This window comes from Capra hircus, chromosome 1 (genome assembly GCF_001704415.2).
Source record: "Capra hircus breed San Clemente chromosome 1, ASM170441v1, whole genome shotgun sequence".
Lineage (NCBI taxonomy): Eukaryota > Metazoa > Chordata > Mammalia > Artiodactyla > Bovidae > Capra > Capra hircus.
In genome coordinates this window covers 59,571,933-59,585,103 of record NC_030808.1, presented here as the reverse complement: position 1 = coordinate 59,585,103, position 13,171 = coordinate 59,571,933, and the positions used below count along the sequence as shown (strand labels likewise).

The window sequence follows — 13,171 nt, the reverse complement described above, 5'->3', positions numbered from 1 at the left end:
ATAGCGGATTGGGCTTCTCCTAGTCCAATCGAAGCTGGTAGAGATGAGGGAAGAGGCAGATGGGGTGGGGACAGGTGAAGGGGAGGAGGAAGAGTGTATTTTGTTTATGGGCGGCAACCTCACGAGGGGCGTCCCGTCCTTATTGGCTCATTGAAGCGAAGAGTGGCATTAGGGCAACCCAATGGTAGGAAAAGATAGAGGGTTCGCGATGTGAGGCGCCCAATGTGGGCCTTCTGCCGAAGAAGTAGGGGCGGGGGGAAGTTTAGGAGTTGAGGAAAGAAGATTAAAGAGCGCGAGGAGGTAACGCCAAAAACTCTAATTTGTTGTGAGGCGGGCGGGAGGGGTGTGTGCGAGCCGTGGGGGACGGGGCGTCTGTGAGGCGCTTGGAGTTGGGGGCGGCGGGACGGGAAAGGAGGGGCGCGGGGTGGGGTTGGGGGAGCGAGTTAGAGTGGCGAGCCCGCGGGCCGTTGGTCCGCAGAGCGCGCGCCCCTTCCCCCGGGCGCCCCGCCTCGCTCCCCCTTCTCTTGGCGCCCCTCCTCGCGCCGGGCTGCGGCGGCGGCCTCGCCCGACCCCGCGCGGAGGGAGGGAGCGCGGGAGGGTCCCGGCTCCTAGGAGCGGGCGGGGCGTCCCGCAGCTGGAAACGAGTCTTCTGCCTTCTTCTCTCTATTCCCCGCGCCTGGAGTTGCCGCTTCCAAGAAGAGGAGCTGAGGGGGACTAGCCTGGGCTCAGGAGCTACTAGAGGCGCCCGCTTGTCTTCCGCCCCCTCCCTTCTCGCCCTCCCCCGCTTGCCGTGGCTCTGGCGGTCTCTGGAGCGTCTTCTGAGAACTGGGGGGCGGGAGGGGTCCTGGCCCCAGAGCCGCTGGACGCCCCTCCAGACGCCCGAGCTACCGGCCGCCGCCTGCTTCGCTGCTACGACTCTAGAGGAGGGGGTTTGGGAAGGGAAGACACTCCTTTCCTTCTTTCTCTCCTCCTGTGGGTCCCCGTGGAAACATTAAAAAGAAAGAAAAAAAAATACGGTTTTCCATAGCCGAGAGAAATGGTTGGAAGCTTTTTGAAAGTTTTAAAGAAATGCACTGTTTTACACTGTTTAATGCATTACTATTCGTGTGGCATTCTGGTCTTTTCCCACCACCCGCCCCACGCCCCGCCCCTCTTGAAGCTGTTATCCTTTTTAAGGATGCTGAAGAGGCAGGAGGCAGGGATTTTCTAAAAGTTCTATTGATAAACACACTTGCACAAACATATGCTAGGCACACAAACTATAAACATTAGCGGAAAACACAATATGGCGTACAGCTATCCTACCTAGCGCGGTAATCCGCTGATCTCTTAAGGCAGCCTAGTTGAATGGGGTCAGTAGCAGGATGACAGTTCTCCAGTAAAAATCTGAATGAAGCAGGAAGTAATTTGGAAGCAGCCGGTGGGTTAAGTACTGTCTTCAAAATCAGCATTGGCCCAAGATAAGTTGAATTTGTTAATGTTCTAGACATGTGAAAACTGTCTCAGCTGCTGCTAAGCATTAGAAAAACCGAAATGTTGCTCAAGTGGAGTTTTCTTATCCTGTGGTCATGTGTAAATTTCAGCCAAGAAAATGAACAGAGAACAATGTTTTCAAGCAAACTCTTTTCTAAAGTTACTATTGTTGGTATTGAAAGTTTTAAAACATTAATTATAAATATGACTGTTTTGTAAAAAAACTTCTCCAGCTTTACACATTAAATAATCAGTTATAATTGTGCATGCGTGCAACAAATTCATAAATGACTTAACTTTCCTATCTGTTGCTCCTAATAGCATACACCCTTAGCTATCACTTGGGAATAGTTAAAATAAACCCTTCCACCCCACCACACCCCCACGTATAAATTTGATCAATCCAATTTTGACTAAGTCCTGCATTTCCCTTGTTTGTAGGAAAGAACCACAGCAACAATTTACATTATTTTTTTTAAATGCCCTTGTTGCTCTTTGTCATTCTTAATCAGAGTGTATCAAAGTTGATGCACATATAGTACATGGTAATACCGTTCACTGTGTCTTCTTGGGAGTAGTCTTGAGAAGTTTTGAAGTTGTCCTTGAACTGCTGATGTTACTCATTGTTTAGCTGTCAAGGCTTAAGAATACATGGTGCTCAAATAAACAGATGAGAAGAAAAAAAAGTGAGTTTTCTAGAAATACAATTAGCTGCCCAGTGAGTTTAGCAGTTGGTATTTTTGGCTTTGTAAAATCAGATCTCATAGACCAGGGGAATAAAGGCCATTTGCTTATGAAGATCAGGTGACAAGTTAACTGGCTACAGCCTCCAAAGCAATACGCCCTTTCATGGTGAGATCCCAGTTTTAACAGACTGAAGAAAGAAGTTTAAAAATTGTCAAATTTTATCCAGTTTTAGGAAGAAGTTTTTGTGCTTACCTGTTTAGTTCATTTAAGGTGCCAGTATTTTTAAATTGCTGCTATACCAGGAAAATATGTTGTTAATGTGTATACTAGCAACTAGCAAGTGGCTACTGAAAGACTATGAGTTTAAATGGATTACTAGAGGAAAGAACAGTTTACATGGGAGGGTTATAATTTTGGTGTGTGTGTATGATGGGAGGAAGAGGGGCGTTGTTCAGAACTACTAGTTAATGTGATGCCAGCGTCCGAAGCGGTCAGTAGGTTTTTGAGGTTCACATATATCCAGCTACTCTTGTTGTCAAATTAATATAACTTTGATTACTCCAAATAGGAATAAAGTCCAAGGTGGGGGGACATTTTAAATGAATTACTTTTATCTCAGTAGTCAGTCTTCAGGGACTTACTTGGTGGCTCAGATGGTAAAGAATCTGCCTGCAGTGCAGGAGACCCGAGTTTGATCCCTGGGTCAGGAAGATCCCCTGTAGAAGGGACTGGCAACCTGCTGTAGTATTCTTGCCTGGAGAATTCCTTGGACAGAGGATCCTGGTGGGCTACAGTCCGTGGGGTCGCAGAGAGTTGGACGACTAAGCCACAGACAGACACAGAGTCAGTCTTCAGGAGACTTTCCAACCAAATTGGAATTCCCAGAAAAAAATTAGGTCATTTCAGAAGATTAATAAAAGATACAACTAAGTTCCTGTAGAAGGATCTAAAATTTATAAATGAATTACAACTTATTCCAGATATTTTACAATAAGTGGTAAGAGATTCTTCAAAACATTTGGAATATAGAAGTGTAGCTTAACGGGTTCTAACTTATTCTCTGAAATAATTTGTTTATGAAATGGATATTTAAATTCATCTAACTGTTCTGGACACTGTTCTAGATGCTTGGGATGTAACAGTGAACAAGAGAAAAAATTCTCTGCCCCTGTGGAGTTTTCATTGTAATGTTGCATACACATCATGTATTTAGATTGCTAGAAGAAGGTTTTTTGGTATGAAACTTTAAAACCTAGCTGTTTTCTCATTTCAAGGATCAGGGAGGTGTTCATCAACTGCCAATGATAAGCAAGGAAGACCTTACAGTACTTTATTGCTGATTTGTACCTTTTGTTATTGTCATGAAACATTCTCCATACATTTCAGTAGATCTTTTTAACAGATAGGGTTTTATTTTTAAGCATGCCTTTGAAATAAATAAAATATTACCTTATATTAAAAAAAATCTGTGTCTTGGAATTTACTCTGAAATTCCTATGGAGCTTTTGTCGGCAAATTATGGTAAAACATAATCTAGAATATCTTAATTTTTTTAGTTAGTTTGTTTTAAGAATATGTCTGAAAAATCAAGTGCCTAAATCTTTTTTTCAGTTGTGGTTTTTTATCAAGAAAAGATGGAAATTTGTTGTAATTAATTTATAGGTGACTTTAAAGAGAGAAAAAGAGAGAGGCCTGCAAAAAAAAATGCTTTGTTATTTAAACCTTTCTTTCAAACTACAAAAGCATTTGATTGGCACTTCTCTGATTTAATAGCCCATTTGTAATTCAAGAGGAACATTACAGAAGATTTTAGCATTACTTTAATCATTTAGTCTGTAGGTGTAAAAATCCTAGGTTTCTAATTGAAGGAAACTTGGTGCCTGGTTAAGGGAGTAGATTTAGCAGTGAGTTTGTTACTTCAAGTAGTGGGTGTCTCACTTTTCCAAAACCTGGTTCACAGTTCTCAAATAACAAGTTCTGATTTTCTTATTTTTCTCTAACACAGTGAATTTTATTTTGTTAGTCAAATATGAGTTACACAATCCTACCTCCAGTTCTTCCGTTCCCTGCTGTGAAGAGCTTGAATTTCTATACCTACACTAGATCTCTATGCTAATTTGTAGCAGTAATCAACTCTTCCAGAAAGAGTACATGTTAATACACTTTACAGAACTTTGAGAGTGCCTGTGGCTATTTGAATACAGACCTGACAGAATCTGAAAGCTATCAATAGGAAGATTTAGGACAAAAAGCATAGAGTGTAACTAATAGAGCGTATTGTTCCAGCTGAAATCTTTTTTAGAAAGCAAAGAATGGTTGATAGAATGTTAAAAATTAGGAACTTTTTCTAATTCTAGTAAAGATAGTTGATCAATGTGTGTTTATGTGCATGTCCATATATATTTATATGTGATCAGTTTTTGAATAAAGATTTATTTCAGTACTATATAATTATAGTCCTGCCATGTGGTAGGCGTTCAAAGTTCCCAGATGATTTTGTTGAACACAATTTGTTACGTACCAAAACTTTGCTCTGAGTAACAACGTAGTAAATTTTGTGTTAATTTTGGCTTAAAATTTATTTTTGGAACTTTTTTGCTTTGTTTTGGCCATACAGTGCATGTGGCCTGTGGGGTTTTATGTCTTATTTCCCTGACCAGGGATCAAACCCATACAGTGGAAGCAAGGAGTCTTTACCACTGAACTGCCAGGGAAGTCCCAAGGAAGTTTTTCAAAGCATGATTACTAAGCAGCACATAAAATGAATGAAATCTGAAGTGAAGAATTGTTCTAACCCTGGATTGACATAATCAGATAGTTGCAAGTTTGAAAAAGAAGTATTTCATAGAGTAAAAGATAAAATCTTGACATCTGACATTTCAATAAAAATAAAATAATGACTAATTCTATTAATATTCATATTTTGAAGGTAAGTGCAAGTATGTGTACAATGCATTTTAAGTGAAAATTTGGGGTGTTATTGGCTAGACACAGTCATTTCTTTGCCAGAGATACTAGGCTGTGTAAAGGCTAACCATCTGTCAAGTGATAGAGACAAAGAAAGGTTTAATATACTAGCCTAAAATTTCCACAAACTGGTTTTGAATTTTATTGTCATTTTGTTTTGGCCTTCATATTCTGTGTTGAGTATGCACTGGGTCAGTCACCCCACTTTGTTTTATGAACAAACTATTCAAGGTCTAGATAAGGTTATTGTTGCAGCTGATGTGATCTCGAGGCAGGATAAAATATGTTTTGATTTTGCTTCAGTGTAATGATCAAAAAGCTCATAAGTGGGCCACCCATCGGCAGTTATACAAGTGACTTCAAGCACACTTATTTTCACCCACCCATTCTGAATTTTGGGTGTCTTAATTCTTTCGCTTTATATATTGAAGCTTCATATTTCAAACCCATTCCTGAACTATTGGGGGGGATGGGGAGAGTAGCAACAGGAATCCAGATTGCATGTTTTAGGTGCAATATGGTGAGATGTGAAATTGAAACAGCAGATTGGTGAGAAACTTTAGTTTCAAACAAATATAAACTCGTTTGTTTAGTGAAGTCATACACAAAACAGTAGTCTTTATTGACAGGGCAACTTTTTTTTCCTGTAACTTCCACATCATGAAGTCACCATTGTTGTTTGAGCCAGCAGTCTGTTTCTGAGGTATCATGTAAGAAAAAGAAGCCCCAATATTGCTGATTGTAATGATATACTTAGATATGCCAGGCCGAGGAGTTATTTATAGCAGTGCTAATTGTATCAATAAAAATAGCAATATTAATACTGTGAGTGTCAAAATCCATTCTTGACAGTATGAGGTAAACAGATCTATAGTCAAACAAAGCAGGCAGCCTGTCTCTACTGTCAGCTCATGAATATATACTTCAGGAAAAATGCACACACAGTTTAGAGAATTAAGTAGACTGCTTTAATCTCTTTTTCAATTACTTTTGACCTTTTTAAAAAATGTTTTAAATAATATTAAACAATAATTATTTTCAATTATTCAAACAATGTTTAAAAAACCTCAGATTTTCAGTTTTGAAATTATTGGCAACCATTTTCTTACTGACCTTTGTTTCTAGAGACTTATTTACTTATATATAACAATGCTTTATAAATTATCAGAAATTCGCTTTCTTTGTACTTCCATTTTGCGGATACAAATTAACATCACAAAAGGAACCTCAAACAATGTACAAAATGAAACAAACCCCATCACTACTATAGATGTACACACAACCAGTAAATCTTTGACTTCCTTTAGGCATTAAAAATATTTCTTACATGGTTTTAAGAAAGGGTATAAATTTTCTTTGTAATTGATATTACTTCTAGTCAGTTTTTGCAGATTTATGTTATTTTATTTTCCAGGAATATAAAATCAAGTGAGAAGTCATTAAGTCCAACAGTTTTTAACTTGAGGGGACAACATCTAACTTATTGGCTGATCCCTCATATATTACGTTGAATTCTCTTTTTACTGCACTTTGTCAGAAATTTCAGATGTAGAGTTTGGAAAAGATTGTTCTAGATCTAGTGCTACAGCCAACTAGTTGTATGATCTTAGGCATGTTGCATGATCTGTTTGGATCTCTACCTTCGCTTCCTTCACCTTCAGGGTCTCTCTCTGTTCTGTGAGTGTGGTGTTTTGATACTTGAATCTTTATCTTCAGGTAAAGTGACTAGATGTGATGTGCAGAGGGGCATAGGAAAGAGTATATGTAAAATATGTGTCTTTGCCTTTTACTTTCAGCCCTGGATAAAAGTTTCATTTTAATGATACTTGCTTTTAAATATAATAGTACAAGTTTAAGAGCCACAATATTAAGTACTGATAATCTTTTATAGTTGGTAACTATAATAAGTCTGGGCTTCCCTGGTGGCTCAGAGGTTAAAGCATCTGCCTGCAATGCGGGAGACCCAGGTTTGATCCCTGGGTTGGGAAGATCCCCTGGAGAAGGCAGTGGCAACCCATTCCAGTATTCTTGCCTGGAGAATCCCATGGACGGAGGAGCCTGGTAGGCTACAGTGCACGGGGTCACTAAGAGTCGGACACGACTGAGCGACTTCACTAAGGCCCACTAATAAGTCTATTTACGTAAATTTTTACCAGCTCATCTTCACTCAAGTAGATATATTGGTAATATAATTTATAAACATGATTCTTTGCATTTCACTCTGCATAAGTTGCTTAAGTGGAGAAAGGTAATAACAGAAAATTATCTCAGAGTCATTTTCTAATTCTGGAAAATATATGGATAGATAGATATATTTGAAGAAAGAAGATTAACTTGGTTTTTGTGCTATTTTAAAGTAAACCATAAATAAACTGAGTATGAGGGGCCATCTCCATATAGACCTTATAAAACTGGTAATTCTTATCTGTTGCATTTGATCTTTGATTCCACATTGTACCCACCCAGGGATAGATTTACACAGGAAGGACAATAAGATAGACCAAGGAAGCTGACTCTCTTTTGATGAAGAATAGTGGGAAGGACTTGTGTTAGAAAAGACTTTGCAACTATTGTGCTGTCATATACAGAAACAAATTGCACACAATTTTTGTGTACCTGCTTGTAGGTATTTGTTTAATGATGATCTTAAAGTTTTCATTTAGAATTTCATTCTCAGTTTCTTTTTGATTGACTCATACTCCTTTGGCTGGTCTGAGTGTTAGTGAGAGGCTCAAAACCATCAAACCCTTTACCTGTTCACAAATGGAAGCAGCTATCTGGAGAAAGCTATATAATCCTTGGTTTGTCTCCCTCTCATACACCTATCCATAACTCTTGATATTCTTGGTACTGCTCTTAACATTTTATAAATTACCTAATAGACAGAATATACAATAAACTCAACAATGTGTTAGGCAATGCTAAGCTATTTGGGGGTGCTTCCCCAGTAGCTCAGCAGTAAAGAATCCACCTACAGTGCAGGAGACCCAGGAGATGCGGGTTCAATCTTGGGTTGGGAAGTCTCTTGGAGGAGGGCATGGCAACCCACTCTAGTATTCTTGCCTGGAGAATCCCCTGGACAGATAGGAGCCTGGCGGGCTACGTTGCAAAGAGTTGGACACAACTGAAGCAAATGAACACCCAAGCTATTTGGGAGAAATGAAAAGAACTAAATCAACCATAGTGCAGAAAAGGTGCTGTGAGTACTTCAATGCATGCAAATAAGGGGGAAAAATAAGAGAGATATTTAGAAAGGAGGCTTGTTTTAGAATAGAAGTTAACTGAAACCCAGCTCATGTACTGAGGAATTAATGTAGACCCTTTCCTAATGGCATTGGTATCAAAAATACTAGCAAGCTTATTGATTGTAAGCATAGTGAGAAGAAAACAAAATATATTCTGTTCTTGTACTAAACAATGATAACAATAACAACTACAGTAGCCAACATTTATGAGCACTTATTCTGTACCAGACGTTGGTTATATCTACATATTTTGAGAGAGACACTGTTATTATGTCATTTTTAAAGATAAACTAAAGCTCAGGAAGGTTAAGTAACTTCTTAAAAGTCACAGAATATAACAGCTGGAAATGCAAACTCAAGTCCAACTTCAGAAAATCTAAGGTCTTAATCACTCTTCATCATGCCTCTTGTGGGACCATTTTCACTGAATACCAACCCTGGTTAGTACTGGTAATTTTATTTCAAGAAGGACATAGTGGATTTGGAGAAGGTTCTGGAGAAGGGCACAATGTGAAAGAGCTATAAGTGGGAGGAATGTTTGCTGTGCTAAAGTTTGTTTTTAAATTAACTTTTCAGTCTAGAAGTACAGATCCTGAGAGGGAGTTTGTCTGAAGGTTTTAACAGTGGATGGACCGGGTGGCTGCTGCCTGATTTGTTTGGATGCAGCATTGGAGCTGGGTAACATATTAAAGCAGATGGAAGGAAATGAGTAGGAGCAGGTCAAGGGAGCATTAGACACTGGGAGTACTGGGAGGGCAGAGGTCAAAAAGGAGACCTAAATCGAGCAGGTTGAGGAACCAAGAACTGGGATCATACAGAAAAATAAGGGTGACGCAGAATAGAAACAATATATTGAAAACTTTGGTCAATCCTACTGACTTTGGAAGGCACCAGTGTTTTTGTTGTTTGAACCCCTGTAGTTGTTTCAGAGCCAACAACTGGCTTAAATAGGAGCCACCTAGAGTTTGGGATACAAAGGCTGCTATGGTTTTGGCATAAAAAGCATGATCATCGATACTAACTTAAAATTAGCCAGTAAATTTAGATGCATTACCAAGAAATGCAATTTAGCACAAAAGCCTATATGGTAAATCTGAGAATAGCTGCCATTTATTGAGTACCTACCATGTGCCCCTCAATTCTGAAATCACTATTTCTGAAGGGCATTTATAGTACAAGTTTTTGTCTGCCGTCCAGTTTTTAAATATAAGAAAACACCTGTTAGCTTTGCTGAGAATTTGATGAGTAAAACAAATTAAATTATAGCCTAATTTTACTTCATTTCATTTTGTAATTTAGCTTATGATGTCTCCTCTTCCCATATTCATGGAGCCTGGCTCTAGCAGACTTAAGGTGGAATAGAGTCTAGACTCCTCTAAGTAACAGTAACTTTTCCTTCATTTGTTGCTATACCAAAAGAAAGGTTCAATTTTATTTGATAGGATGAATGCATTTCTATTGGAGTAATAGGTTCAAATGATCAGTGAAGGCAAAGTTAATATACATGAGTTTGGATTATATTTATGATTGCCCATATGAGTTAATGAAAAGGGAATTACATAAACTTTTAAAGTGATTTTTTTAAATTTAAAATAATTTTAATGACGTCAAACCAAATACGGATAGGTATACCTGAACGCATAGTCACCCTTTTTCTACAAGGTACTGGAGACTTCAAAAGTTTTTAAGAGGTAATATTCATTGTTGAGCTATATTACATATATATGGTGGGGCAGACTCAATGAATAATGGAAGAGCTACACTATCACTTATGTGTCTTTAGTTTTCCTTATGACGATATCTCTGATATATTCTTCAGACTACTCTCATTTCTAGTACATTAAAAAATATACTACAATATACATTTGTATGTTTCTAACACAATATACTGTGAAGTTAGAAAGATAATCAACATTCAGTTTACGTGTGACATCTTTCCCCTTCAAGTTTATTGTCATCGGTACTCTTCTGTTCTTTTGACATGCTGTAGTACCTAGTCTTTTCAACAGCTGTGTTGTTTGCATCTTACTTTCCCTTTATATATCTGACCCTTAGAGAAATACCTTTGAAAATTCAGCCTCTCGGTAATTTTTCTTCTAGCAAAGGTTTGAGAACAAGACAATAGTATGATGAAGGGGTGATTTGAGCTGAAAATGAACAGGATTCCAGACCTTTCTGATTCAGGTATTTCAGCAGTTATAAAGTGAATTGCCAGAGTGTATAAAACCCCAAAATAAATGGTGGTTCTTTTTCTGTAATTTCATGTCGTATATACCTCTGTTTCTATTATTTGTGTAATGATCAATTTTATTATGCAGAATTGGGTGCGTCCATTCTTTGACATTCATCACCTGGAAAGATAGCATTCAGATTTATACTACACTGAACTGCAGATCCTTGAGGGCAATACCATATTTTATTAATCTGTGAAGCCTTAGTGCTTAGCACAGTCTCTGGCACATTGGAGGATTCAGGGTTGATTAGACTGTTCGTAACTTTCCTGAAAGATTACCTTGATCCTTGCTTACCAGACTATCATTCCTTATTTTCTGTTGACTGGTTCAAATTTAGCATTGTTCCAGTTGTTATTACCTAATATAGGCTTTCTCTGTACTTTTCTAAGACCCAAATATTTTTACACATGCTCATGCTTTTCTATCCTTTTAGATACTTAATGAAATTCTGTCATGGCAGAAGTTGCAATAAAAAATTATATTTACCATGATTCAGAAAAGAAATATATCAGATATGGCCCATCAATGGTAAAGCAAATCTACTACAATCAATTCAGGATATTGTATTGAATAGAGTACACAGAATTACATTACCTAGTGATTCAAGGATGAAATCCAAATTTCATATCCTATATGATTCCTATCTGGATAGTAGAACAAACAGTCCAGAGTATTTTTTTGCACTTAATAGATTGTAATGAGATTTTTAGCATTTTACATGAGCTTCCTAATTCTTAAAATAAGTTCATAAAATTTCACACACCTATAAAACAGAGCTTTAGATTATTTTACCTTATTATGTTTAGAAGTCTAGTCCAGTGAAACACTTTAATGTTCCTGATATTATATCCTTAGCTCTCCTAAAAAGCAAAAAAGGTAATTGGGCTATGAAAAATATGGAGGGTAGTATCATATAAGCCACTGTGTAGGATGGATGTTTAATTCCTGTATAACAACTGACCTGCTTTTTCTTGTTTATAAGACTTGCTAGTTAGACAGTAGGAAACTTAGCATGACTGGCCGAAGTTGTAGTTTGTCTTTCTACTAACTGAAACAGCAGCACGTAGATTTGAAGTTGTTTCCAAAACAAAAGATAATTATGTCCTAGAATAATTAAAACTGGGATTTCATTAAAGTGTACTTCAAATGATTAATAGCAGTAGTGTTTTTTTTGGAATTTGTACCTAAGAACATAAAGAGAGCTTATTGCCATTTTTATATATTCAAGAGTATACTTTGTGAGGGAAGTATTGATTCTTGGGAATAATTATAACAAAGTCCCAGATAACTCCAGATTCATATGTGCCCCCCACCCCCTGCCACCAATATTTTTAAAATTAAGGATTCAGAAAACAACTTGACCTAGGTATGGCAATCTTCTCCTTCACTTCCAATTCCTGACTTTTGGTATCAAATCACTGCTGAGATCTGTGAACAATTGCCATGACACCTGGGACAGAAAAACTGCTTTGAAGGTTTTCTTCCTTCAGCTGGGCAAGCAACTAGAGAACAGTACTGGAGTTCAGGGATAAAGATCAGAAAACAGTAGACACTGTAACCAAGAGTTTGGGCTTCAGAGGTCTGTGAACCACAATGAGAAAAGGTTAATTTTTGCCTGTTTTATATATCCAAGTCTCTCCAGCTATCTAAAAAGTCCAAGTAGGTGAGTGCACTGGCTGAGTTTTCTCTGTCCCTGAGGCTGAAAGAAAATTCAGAAATAAGGCAACAGTGGTCTACCTCCTCATGACCTGGCAGGGAATTGGTAGACTATCTACATTTCTTTTCTCCAAGTGTTAACACTTACGCCATTTAGGATACTCCAACAACCAAACCAGAGCTCCAGTGAGATATCAATAAAAAATAACAAACCTTTTAAAAGGCCCTAGTGCACCCCACTCCAGTACTCTTGCCTGGAAAATCCCATGGACAGAGGAGGCGGGTAGGCTGCAGTCCATGGGGTCGCTAAGAGTCAGATACGACTGAGCGTCTTCACTTTCACTTTTCACTTTCATTCATTGGAGAAGGAAATGGCAACCCACTCCAGTGTTCTTGCTTGGAGAATCCCAGGGACTGGGGAGCCTGGTGGGCTGCCGTCTATGGGGTCGCACAGAGTCGGACACGACTGAAGCGACTTAGCAGCAGCAGCAACAATGGTAAGGGAGAGAGGAAGATCAGGCAGGAAAATTAACAGTACATACTCTAAGCAACTAGTAATGTTGGCAAAAATAAATGAAACCTCAATTTTGAAATATAGCAAGAGCACTTAAGGAAATACAAATACAGAACAAAGAAGAATTTCAGATACTAAGACAAACATATCTCAGTTGAGCTATTCGGTGGAAAAATCAGAAGAGAACGTGATCACTGTTGAAATGTGAATCAGTGAACCGAAAGACCAAATATGAGATACCAAAGTACATAGCACAAAAATAAAACATGATGAAAATCTTGATGAGACTCCAAGGATGAGTCTTGGAGGATAGTTTAGAAATCAAAATGTGAATAGTAGGAATTACAGAGGGAGAAATAAGAACAGAAAGAGGAGAAGTATAAATAAATAATAGA

The 13,171-nt window shown here is 38.2% G+C and overlaps 1 protein-coding gene across 4 annotated transcripts in view; it reads left to right on the top strand.

The window, feature by feature from the left end:
* The window catches only part of ZBTB20 (zinc finger and BTB domain containing 20), an 848,072-nt gene continuing 835,129 nt past the window's right edge, over positions 229–13,171 (top strand). For all 4 annotated transcript variants that reach the window (XM_018040121.1, XM_018039867.1, XM_018040637.1 and 1 more), the window contains exon 1: positions 229–300. The gene's annotated coding sequence lies outside the window, so the exon portion shown is untranslated. The remainder of the gene's footprint in view (positions 301–13,171) is intronic.